This window comes from Excalfactoria chinensis, chromosome 4, assembly GCF_039878825.1.
Source record: "Excalfactoria chinensis isolate bCotChi1 chromosome 4, bCotChi1.hap2, whole genome shotgun sequence".
NCBI classification, from domain to species: domain Eukaryota; kingdom Metazoa; phylum Chordata; class Aves; order Galliformes; family Phasianidae; genus Excalfactoria; species Excalfactoria chinensis.
The window spans coordinates 20,534,255-20,544,641 of NC_092828.1; positions in this window are offsets into that span (position 1 = coordinate 20,534,255).

Here is a 10,387-nt window from a genome sequence, read left to right on the forward strand (position 1 = left end):
GTGTGTGGATTAGAAGGAAGTATTAAGGACAAGAACTGGAGCCTAGCACATCCCTCCAGGCTGCCAACCCATAACATCAGAGCAATTATGGTGGGGAACAAAGAGGGTGGTGGTTAATTCTTTAAACTGTTGAAGTTATCACTGGTTCTGAGATACCAGATCCTGTTGATATTGGTAGGTGTTCCCAGGCAGATCCTGATAGTTGAAGCTCTCTTCACAGGACTAAAGACAAGAATGTTGATGTTCCTGATTCTGATCAGGTTTGGGCATGACTTGGTATCAGCTGGTCCTAAGCATCAAAACGGATGTGCTTTCAAATACTTAGAAATTTAAAGGCTCTGCTGTGGATCTTAGGAAGCTCATGGGGCTCCTCATCTTTGGACACTGGTGGAATATAAGGATTTCCATGTTCTTGTTTAGACCAGTCTCCTAGAACACAGGTTAAATAAAGGAACTTGAGGAAGTACCAAAGCAAGATATGAGTTTCTCAGAAAGACTATGAGAAAGCAACCAAGTCCATCCTAAACTGAGAGAAGCTGTGAAAGAAGCCTGTTGGTTTTGAATGCTGTGGGTAGCCGTATTATTGACTATACAAAATAGTGTGGCTTGCTTGGTGTGCGTGGTAGAGGCAGAAATGGAAGTAGCACAGAGTAGACCAAATACCCACAGAGGACGGCTTTTACCTTGGTTTTACACTGACACGGTGGTAAAGGAATTTTTTACACAATAGCTAGTAAGTAAAAATAATCATACAAATGCTATATTAAGGCTTTGTATTGTGATGCTTATTTTCAGCTGAAACAAAGGCTTATAGTAAGTAATGAAACCAAAATGCACTGGTTCATATTCCATGCCATTAAATTATTATGAATTAATCTTAGTTTGTCACAGCTGAACAATACTCATTGTGGAATTTAATGGTGGGTGGAAAACCAAGAAAGCCAAGTAGCCTTACATGAAGTCACTAGGCATGAAAGAGTTGGCCTTATTAATGACCTTATTAGAAATGACACATTCACACATCTACATGCCTAAGGCAAAATTTCTACATAAGTATAAGGAAACTTAGGTATATCCATATTCTATTAATATAATTACATTAATTCATTTCTAAATTTGACATTACCTTAGCTTCTGAGACTTGATCACCTTCTGAAGATTATGTAAGTCACAAAATCCAGTCTATGAAAATACATAAGGCCAGTAAACTAGTATGGAGATACAGCATAAGTATATGGTTAGCATTTGTACCTCAAGACTTATGGTTCTGGCCTGTAACCGATCTTTAAGCTTCACTACATACTAGTTAGCTGCTTTTTAAGATTAAGAAATCTTCAAACTAGAAACTGCCTTCTCAATAATTAGTCACTTGGAAGTGACATTTTACATAAAATCTAAGAATCCTATTCCAGGAATTACAAACTTTGTTTCCTGAAAGAAAATAGAATGCGGCCCTCCAAAAGAGAGGTCCTACAAAGGAATTAAAGTGCTTCAGTTGTTAGCTTAGAGGCTCACCTCCTCCTAAAAAGTCCCACTTCAATTTGAGCACTCTGGCTGTACAGTTGGAATAATACATCCCTTCAAAATAACACTCAGGCTGTAACTATTAAAGAGAAATGTCACGCTAGAGTGGTAATTATTCCTCAAACATTTTCATGGCATGAAAATCTGGAAGGTGATCTGTTGGCTTGATATGATTAGACTTCTTGTTTTAGTTGACCAAACTACTAGCTCCACATTTAACGTCATTAAACGTGCTTAGATAATATGGGTCAAATTCTACAGACAAGTAAACAACCACTAGATCAGTTTCTTAGTATGCTGTGGGGAGCTTTTATTTCTTCCAACAATTCAGAACTATGTTCTGCTTTATGCAAATAGGCTTCATCAAGTCTGCATGCCAGGAGTTCTCTTGGAAACTAGTTCAAGCATAGATCTGCTGAGATAAGCTTCAAATCTTGCTAGGCCTGTTTATTTCAGCTGCTTTTTATGTAAGGTAAGAAGCCACATGCAAATCAGGAACTGTATGTGGAGGGAATAGATTTGATCTGAATACCAGTACGTTATGTTTACAATAATTCTTCTATTTATATGCATAAACCCTGGTAGGCCATCAATCCTTTACGGCCAGAAAATACACAAAATTAGAAATATAAAATCTGGAACTCAGTAAGATATGTGATGGGCATAGCTGTATGGGTGCTTATTAAATGACATACAATAGGTGTTATTTTGGTTCTTTTCTGTTAGGAAGTGTTATGAATACTGGGAATTTCTATAGTTCCTTATCACTCCCCCAAGCCCAGCTGTGCTCTAATTTTCAGAGCAGGGCAGCATCTTGCAGTAACTCCAATGCTTCTCTTCTGACACTTCACTGGGAATGTCAAAAGCAAGACCAGTTTTTTAACTGAGTAATTGAGCAGCTGGTGATTGGTACTGAAAGGGGAAGTCTCAGAGAAGCAAAGAGGAAAGGAAGGTACAGTAGTGTAATACGGAAAAACTTAGTTCTGATTTACAAGCTGTGTGAGCAGTGCTTGGCCTGTTCCACTGAATCACAGAAAAGTCTCATTTGGAAGGGGTGTCTGGAGACCATGCAGGCTGGCCTTCTGCTGACTGGGGCTCAAGATGAAGCTTGCCAGGGCCTTGGCTTGACTGCTTCCAGTGAATCCAATTCCATCCATTCCAAAGTTAGCTTGTTTTTAGAATGGAGAATCTTTTCTTTGTATGTGGATAGATTTCTTCCCACATCAGCTTGTGCCTGTTGCCTCCTATTATGCCATCGTGCATCCTTGTAAAGAAAGTACCTACATTTCCTCTATAGATACATTTTAGATATCATAAGATTGTGATCACTCTAGCCTGTCAAACTGAACAAAATCAGCTCCCTCAATCTCTCTGAACACGTCAAGTTCAAGCTGTTAGGTTACTCCATGATGATTACACAAATTATGCAGGTGAAAGAGGCAGAAGAGTTACTGCCAAGGACCGTAATGAAAACAGATAGTAGAATCCTGTCTGATTTCTGGTATGAATTTACAATTGCCTTTACAAGACCTTGGATCAGCTCCCTGGGGATCTGGATCAGAAGAGCAGTTATTCAGAAGACAATTCAGTTTTGAATATTCTGAGGGAATAGAGGGATGGGTGGTGGTAGTAGGAGCAAGGAAACAAATGGGACGTGTTATCAAACAAGAGCAGATAAAGGGACTGCTCATCTTCTGTGTCCTGTGTAGAGCGCGTGCTCTTGTTCGTTGTCATGGTTACTCCGCCACATCACTTATTCTTAGTGCAAGATTTAAGATTAATGTCTTCCACAGGTTTTTAGAAGATGTATGATAAGTTTATATGAAATGTGTCTTGGTGTTGAACTTGGTCACGGCATGCCCCATACATACAGTAAGTTAACTGTCATTAATAAGGGAACAATATTTAACCCATCCTCCCTCTGGAAAGCCACTGAGTAGAACTATATTAGTGCCTAAATTGATATAATGTATTATATTATAATAAATAATGCATTATATATGTAACATGCATTTTAATGTTTAATCTTATAGAATATAAATTATAATACATTATATAATGTACTATATATGAAATATGTTAGGTAAAAGTCACAGATTCATGTATTGCTCCACAGGGAGCACATGAGTAGAAAATGGTACGAGATGTTTTCCTTCCTAAGGATTCCTTTGACATTTATTTAGGCCTTTAAATGTAAACATCTGTGTGGCGTGGGAGGGCCTGGAAGCAGGAGGGAGACTCAAAATAACTGGAGTACCAGCAAAGATCTGAGAGCTGCTCCTGAAGTTTGCACTGCTGTAGGCTCTGATTTGTCTTCAAAATAAGCACGGCTCCTTACTCTGCCTTTCATGTTAGTTATAATTGATAAGCACCTGACATCTAGCAGATGAGTAACAGTAATCAGATGGATTTTTCTATTAGAAGACTGCTGGTAAATGTGGTGATTTGTTGATAGTATTGGCTGAAGAATAGCCTAGAGATGTGATCCAAGTAACAGGAAGAGCAGCAAAAGCTGATTAATTGGCAGGCAATTAGTAATCATCATCACCTCAGCTGATGTGGAAACACATAGCAGTCATAGCATTATAGTGCTTCAGGGAACCCAGGGGAGTGGGTGGGAACTGAAATTGGTCAAATGAAACCAGGAGTTTTCTGAAGAAGAGTACTTTGCTTCAGGAGAAATGCTGGTTGTATGTTTGTCTTTCCAAAGAAAGGAAAGTACTGATCAATTCAGGTTGTGACTTCAGAAAGAGCCTAGAAAACTCTGGCTTTTATGGAGGAGATCTAACTTTGTGACTTCAAGTAAGGTAGGCAGCATGTTGCTAAGGCTGGGCATCAAGATTGGTTCAGCTGAGCATTGCAGAGGTAGGAACTCCGTATCTTAAAATAGGAGCGTGGATTTATTTTAGCAACTGAAAGGTTAGAGCTCCAATATAGTTGTGCAAAGGGCTTGTGGTCTAATCAGCTGAGGAAACACTGAAACAGAATCCTTGCTTGTCAAACTGAGAAATGCTTACCGTCTTTTTAAGCAATGGTAGGTGGTAGTGCTTTCAGGCTGAGGGCATTGAATGCAGAGAGAAAAGGGATTACTTTGCTCCTTTGTGTGTTTTGTGATATTTATTTTTTTACCTGTTGTACCAGAAGATGAAGTTGAATTTACTGTTTGAGTGTTCTAAATAATACTTCCAGTGCAGGACTAAGAGAAAATACTTACTATAGTAAGTAACTCTGTGGAGAAGGGCCCTATTGACCCCTGGGATTTGATTTCCTTCAGTCCTTTTTTCCTCTTTCTTCCACCTTCTTTTGCTACTTTCTGCCTTCTGTGTGTTTATATCAATCTCTCCGGACAAATGGCTATATCTACAGATACCTCAAATAATGATACAGAGAGGTCTTTGTTTCTTTATGCTATTGTTGATGCACCTTCCTCTCTTTGGCAAACAAAATTTCTCCGCTTTATCAGTGATGCTGACTGTGTAGTTGGTGCCTTGGTGCTGGCTGACATGCTGGGAACCCGCAAGCCAGTGTAGCAATTCAAAAGGTTTCTCAATAGCTTATATGCCTTCCAGTAAGCATGAAATGAGAATTATGGCTCACTGTTTCCATGAGCAGCTTCTATCTGCAAAAGAATAAGTCACTGCATCAGTCTGATAAACCTTAGGTCCTAGCAGTAAGCACAGTGTAAGGCAAAGTTTAATCTCTGAGTCACTTCTTAGTTAGAGTGGAGAAAAGGCAGCTCATGTTTAAAAGACATATCCACTGCCACTCTATAAGCTTAGTTAACATCCATTATAATCCGCCTATTACTTCTAAAACACATGCTTTGCTATTTTCAGTATTGGCATCAGATCCATATTAGAATAAGCTTCTAAGCTGGGAGATTCATAGGTGCTACATGAAGTTAGCTTGTCTAGAACTCCAATTGAAGTTGTACTGAATAAACATCAAAACAGATATCTCAGTTCACTTCAGAAGCATGATGGCTGTCAGTTAATGCAAGATTGATGTTTGTCTTCTGCGGGAAGAAAGAGGCAGGGCAGAGCTGGGCTTTTTGGAACGAAATAATTTAAATAAAGAAGTAGTGAGTAACAATACCAGTAATTACAACAGGACTCAGTAAGGGCTTTTTAAGGACTTTCTTCAAGCTTCTGGCAGCTCTCATGACAGATTTTCTTAGCTTTTTTCCTCTGATAAGAGTCCATACTACTTATCTTCAAAGCCAATTTTGTTCCTGTAACTATATGTGGTTTTCTGAGATGATTTTAAAACTTGCAATCTCTGAATGCGATGTCACTGTTTAAATACACTGCTAGGATTCTTCGATGTTCTGCCCTAAAATAGATGGAATGAGAAACTAAAATGAAATAACGCTTTGCTTGAATATGAAACCAAGCCAGTTTCTAGTCTTGTATGCATTTTGGCTTTCAGCTGTTTTGTTCAATGTTTTCTTCTGATTTATCCCCGTCTTTTACACTGTCTAAACTTAAAGCATGCTAAAACTGTGCCCTCGGGAGTGCAGAAGTGTAAATGTACACATTTCTCTGAGCAGAATGGAGAAATTCCTCAGTAAGAAGCATCCTGAGACGTAGTAGGCAGAAATACACACATCAGACCTGCTTATAACGTGGACTCCTGATGAAAGTGAGCTCTTTGAGGGAAAGATTTGCCACAGAATCAGAATCTGTGTTGCAAAGTATTGCTTTGTACAGTATTGCTTTGTGCAGTAACAGCTTTTGAACATATTGACCTTAAAGATTTCAGCAGACTAAGTTATGGGAAAAATAACTCTAAGGAAGGAAGAAGCTGTTGATGAGAGATGGTGTATGGGAGATTGGTAATTACAGCCTGAACCTCTGATTAATCAGCTGAGGCAAGTATGGGGTCAGCTGTGGGAGCACAGGTGAGAGTGATGTAGCTGTGCTCCCAGAAGGGGTGGAGCTCGACTCCACCTCCTCTGAGACCTCATTTAAGGGCTGACTCCCACTGAGGCAGCATCTCTTGGAGATTGCTCTCCAGTGAGGACCGCCCCAGCTTCTTCAGCCAAGGCACCACCACTGGTGAGTTTTCCTTTGCTTATTACTTCTGTACATTTGTTACCATCTTTGCTACCATCTGTATATTAACAACCAATACAGATGGTGTTTGAGTTTGTTTGCTATAGTTAGTTAGAACTGTCCCTGCTGTGGCCATGCCACTGTGTTTATTTGAAAGGAGCTTTTCTTGCACAAAAGCAAAGTAAGCACACACATTTTTACCTACTATTACCTACTAGATGGTTCACATCTGAGTCCCAGAGTTGAACAGCCTATGAATCTAGGCTGCTTCTGCTTTTTGTGCAGCCTGAAGTGATCACGTTGTGGAGGCACAAGGTCGTGGGGTGCGAGGTGGCACTGGCAGCAGGGCCAGGAGGAGGAACCTCCGTCTGCCCCCTCGCTGAGCACAGAGGCAGCCATCTCCCTGAGGCACAAGGACGCGTACCCTGCTCTATGCAGATGACTGAGATGTATGCCCTGGCTGCAGGGACATCTGATATAGCAGGCAGACAGCAGGGTGCTGAGGCTGCAAGGTTGAAGAACGCCACAGTGTGGTCAGTGTTGAAACACTGCCCTGCTCTCTCCAAAAAGTATCAGGGGTGCAAAGGGCTGGCAAACGGTGTGAAGCCCACAGGCACTGCAGCGGTTAACTTGGTAACAGCCAGCAAGCCCTGACTTTCACCCTCTGCAAGGCTTGCCCTTGCACTTGTCAGTCTGCTGGCACAGATTGGTGACACAACAGCAGTGCTGGTCTGAGGAACCTCCACAGTTTCCCCTAAAATGAAAGCACTATCCTTTCTATAGAACACCATGTATTTCCTCCCAAAGGCTTTCACCCCTCACCCGTTCCCAGCTGTGCTGGCTGATCTCCTACAGGGTACCTCAACAGCTGCCATTACTTTAGACTTATTAAGCATTAAGCATAACATATAAGAAAAAATGATCACTTCAAAACAAGTCTTTAAAAGGAGGAATGTTATCTCATCTTTAAAGCAAGTCTTTAAATTAAAAGAATCTTATTTATTGATGCTGAATTGTTTGAGAATCCTTTAATGGTGGTTTTGACAGGAAGATCTCATTGCAGTAAATACTTATGTCTATAAAGGAAATTGTACAGTTTCCTGTATAATAACACTGTGCTACAATGCAACAGCAGTGTGTACTGTACAGTAAAGCAACGTGTCTGTACAAGGCAGAAATGTCTCTTACTCATACAGTACTGCTGGAGGGGGTAAATATTATGAATCAGAGCATATTTGCAAATAATTAATCTTTGTGATGTATGAAGCTGTTCTCATTAGTTAAGAAATAAGCTGTAGATTCTATCAGAGGTGTTTGAACCTTTTCAACTCATTTCTCATTCCAGGTAGCATTCCAGGACTCTGTAACGTGTTTTTGATTTCAGTTTTTCATCGTGTATCCTTGCAATATCTCCATGCAAAAAAAAGAAAAGCATCCTGTGGCTAACCTATCACCTGCAAAACATAAGCAGCCAGGAAGTAGTAGCTTTGATTCTATTTGGCAAGTAAATACATAAATAAAGAGCATAATTACGCTAATCAGAAAGCCAGACTCCAGACAACCTGGAAAGCCTTGAAGGCATTGAACCAAATACCCAGTGTGATATCTGCATTACTGAGCTAGCACGTGACACCTGGGAAATCTGTTGTTACAGGAATGGTTACGGACTTGTTCTCTGAAGTGGTGACATTAATTCCTCTCAGCAGTTTGGGCAGGTAGGGTAGAAACGAAAACATACACCCAAGACTCATAGCAAATTTGGGTCTTTCCTAAAGTGTATTGCTATGATAAGTTACTGAAGTTTTTCCTATACTAATAATAGGACTTCAGAAAGTAAAATTTACTTGAATACAACTTTAATTGTGCTGCACACAAAGGAAGGTGATGGCTTCCCAAATTCGTGAAGATGTTATGAGGCTCTCAGTGTTTCTTTTCGTTTGTTGATAATGTAACATCATGGAAACAGGATTGCTGCCACAGGATGAGGAGCAGCGCTGCTACTTTTTATTCACTGACATTTGTTCTCTATTGCCCAGCTCTAGAGCTGGAAGGAAATCCTGCCCTTGAATCATAGGAAGAGGAGCCCTGCATTATCAAACAGGACACCGTGAACGTTCTTCCCCCTCAGCAATTGCCCAACAGGCACCATCTCTGTGATTATTTCTGCTATGACCAGAAGAGGGCATTCTTTCCATTCTTTCCTTTTGGAACCCTGACTCGAAAAGGGAAATAAAAGCTTTCAAAACCTTTTTCCTTATTATTTTAGTAAATTTTGCAACTATTCTTTTTCGTTTTTACTGAAGCTTTTTGAAGTTTATTGACTGAACTGTTTAAAAAGGAGGATGTAGCTCACTCTTGAAGGTTTCTGAAGTTGGTTTAAGGCTGGCTATGCAAAAGGTGTTTCTTTGGATCCTGTAAGACATGCTCTATTTCCTCTACCAAGAGTAAGTAATTTGCACTAATGAGAGTCTGCCTCTTAAATTTCCTTTACTGTAGATGTAAGTAGCAGAAGAAAGGTATTTAGCAATGCCTTCCCTTATACCAAATGTGTAAATACCAGCTTAGCATGTTTCAGATGTTGTTTCCCCAATCAGTGAGACATCAGAGAAATTCTTTGCATGTGAGCTCAATTTTGCTAGCAGTAAAACAGTTCTTTCAGCTCTCGCAGTATAGACTGAAGTGTAGCTGTGTGTTATGAAAGCAAACTGCTCCTAGTTTTTTTGAAGTGACTGCCTTTCCCCTTTGATACTGCTGTCCTGCCTCTCAGTCGTGTATTTACAGGCCTGAACACACAATGGGAATGGCTGCAGGCTCAGCAGTTTTGAGAAACAACTCATATGGAAGGCTAAAGTCAGATTAAAAGCTTAACATCTTGGGAATCTTATCCATAATCCTTACAACGTGGTGCTGACAAGGCAGATATCTTCCCAGTGTGTTTGGGGTGCAATTACTTTAGATTTTTTCCTTCTTATTTGGAGAACTAAGGCTGGCAAAGGGAACACTGCCTTAACTTGGGGCAACAAAGCAGTCAGAATCACTCTCAGCTCCATCTCTACAACTGTTTTATAGGTTATAGGCTTAGTAAGTGTGCTTAGGTGTCGAGAAGGCTGAACAACAAGGGAAGATTATTTACAGTCATATCAGAACTGGAGAACATACTTGAAAGTATTGTTCTCCATTCAATTCTTCCTCAGAGCCAAAATAATCTGTGCACGTTTCTCTTTAAATCTGTGATACGAAAATATCTAATATTTCTATTTTGTCAGACCATAAGTTGAATCATTGGCATAAGGGATGAGCTCAAATTCATGTATTTTATTGTGTAACTGGCAAGTGAACTTACATTCAGGGGCTCTAAAAGTGAAGCAACACCTAGGAGAAGGGCAGCAATCCAAAATACATGGGCGAAGAACTGGCACCACTCTAACTGTCCTGTCTGTTGGACTAATCGAGTCTGTCCTTCTGTGTGGAACCTGAGCGCTGTCCAAAACAAGAAAGAAAAAGCCCATTTTGGTCCTTCAGCTGACACAGGAACCAAGAATATTCGCCTGCCAGGAGGTTGTGCAGACTGTGGAAGTTAGAAAATATCCCCTACTCCCAACAATGGAGGAAAAAAAATCCAAGTGGAAACATAAAAGAAATGGACACATCCTGTGTTAGCTGGTCAGCCACAGAAATGAAGAACAAACACAAAAATTCAAACCAAGAATGCGATTTCCACAATATCCTTCCTTCTATTCCCCTGCTTCCCCCTCCCCTCTCAATGGGGCATGAGAATGTTCCTTGATTTAAGATAACACTCTATTGTG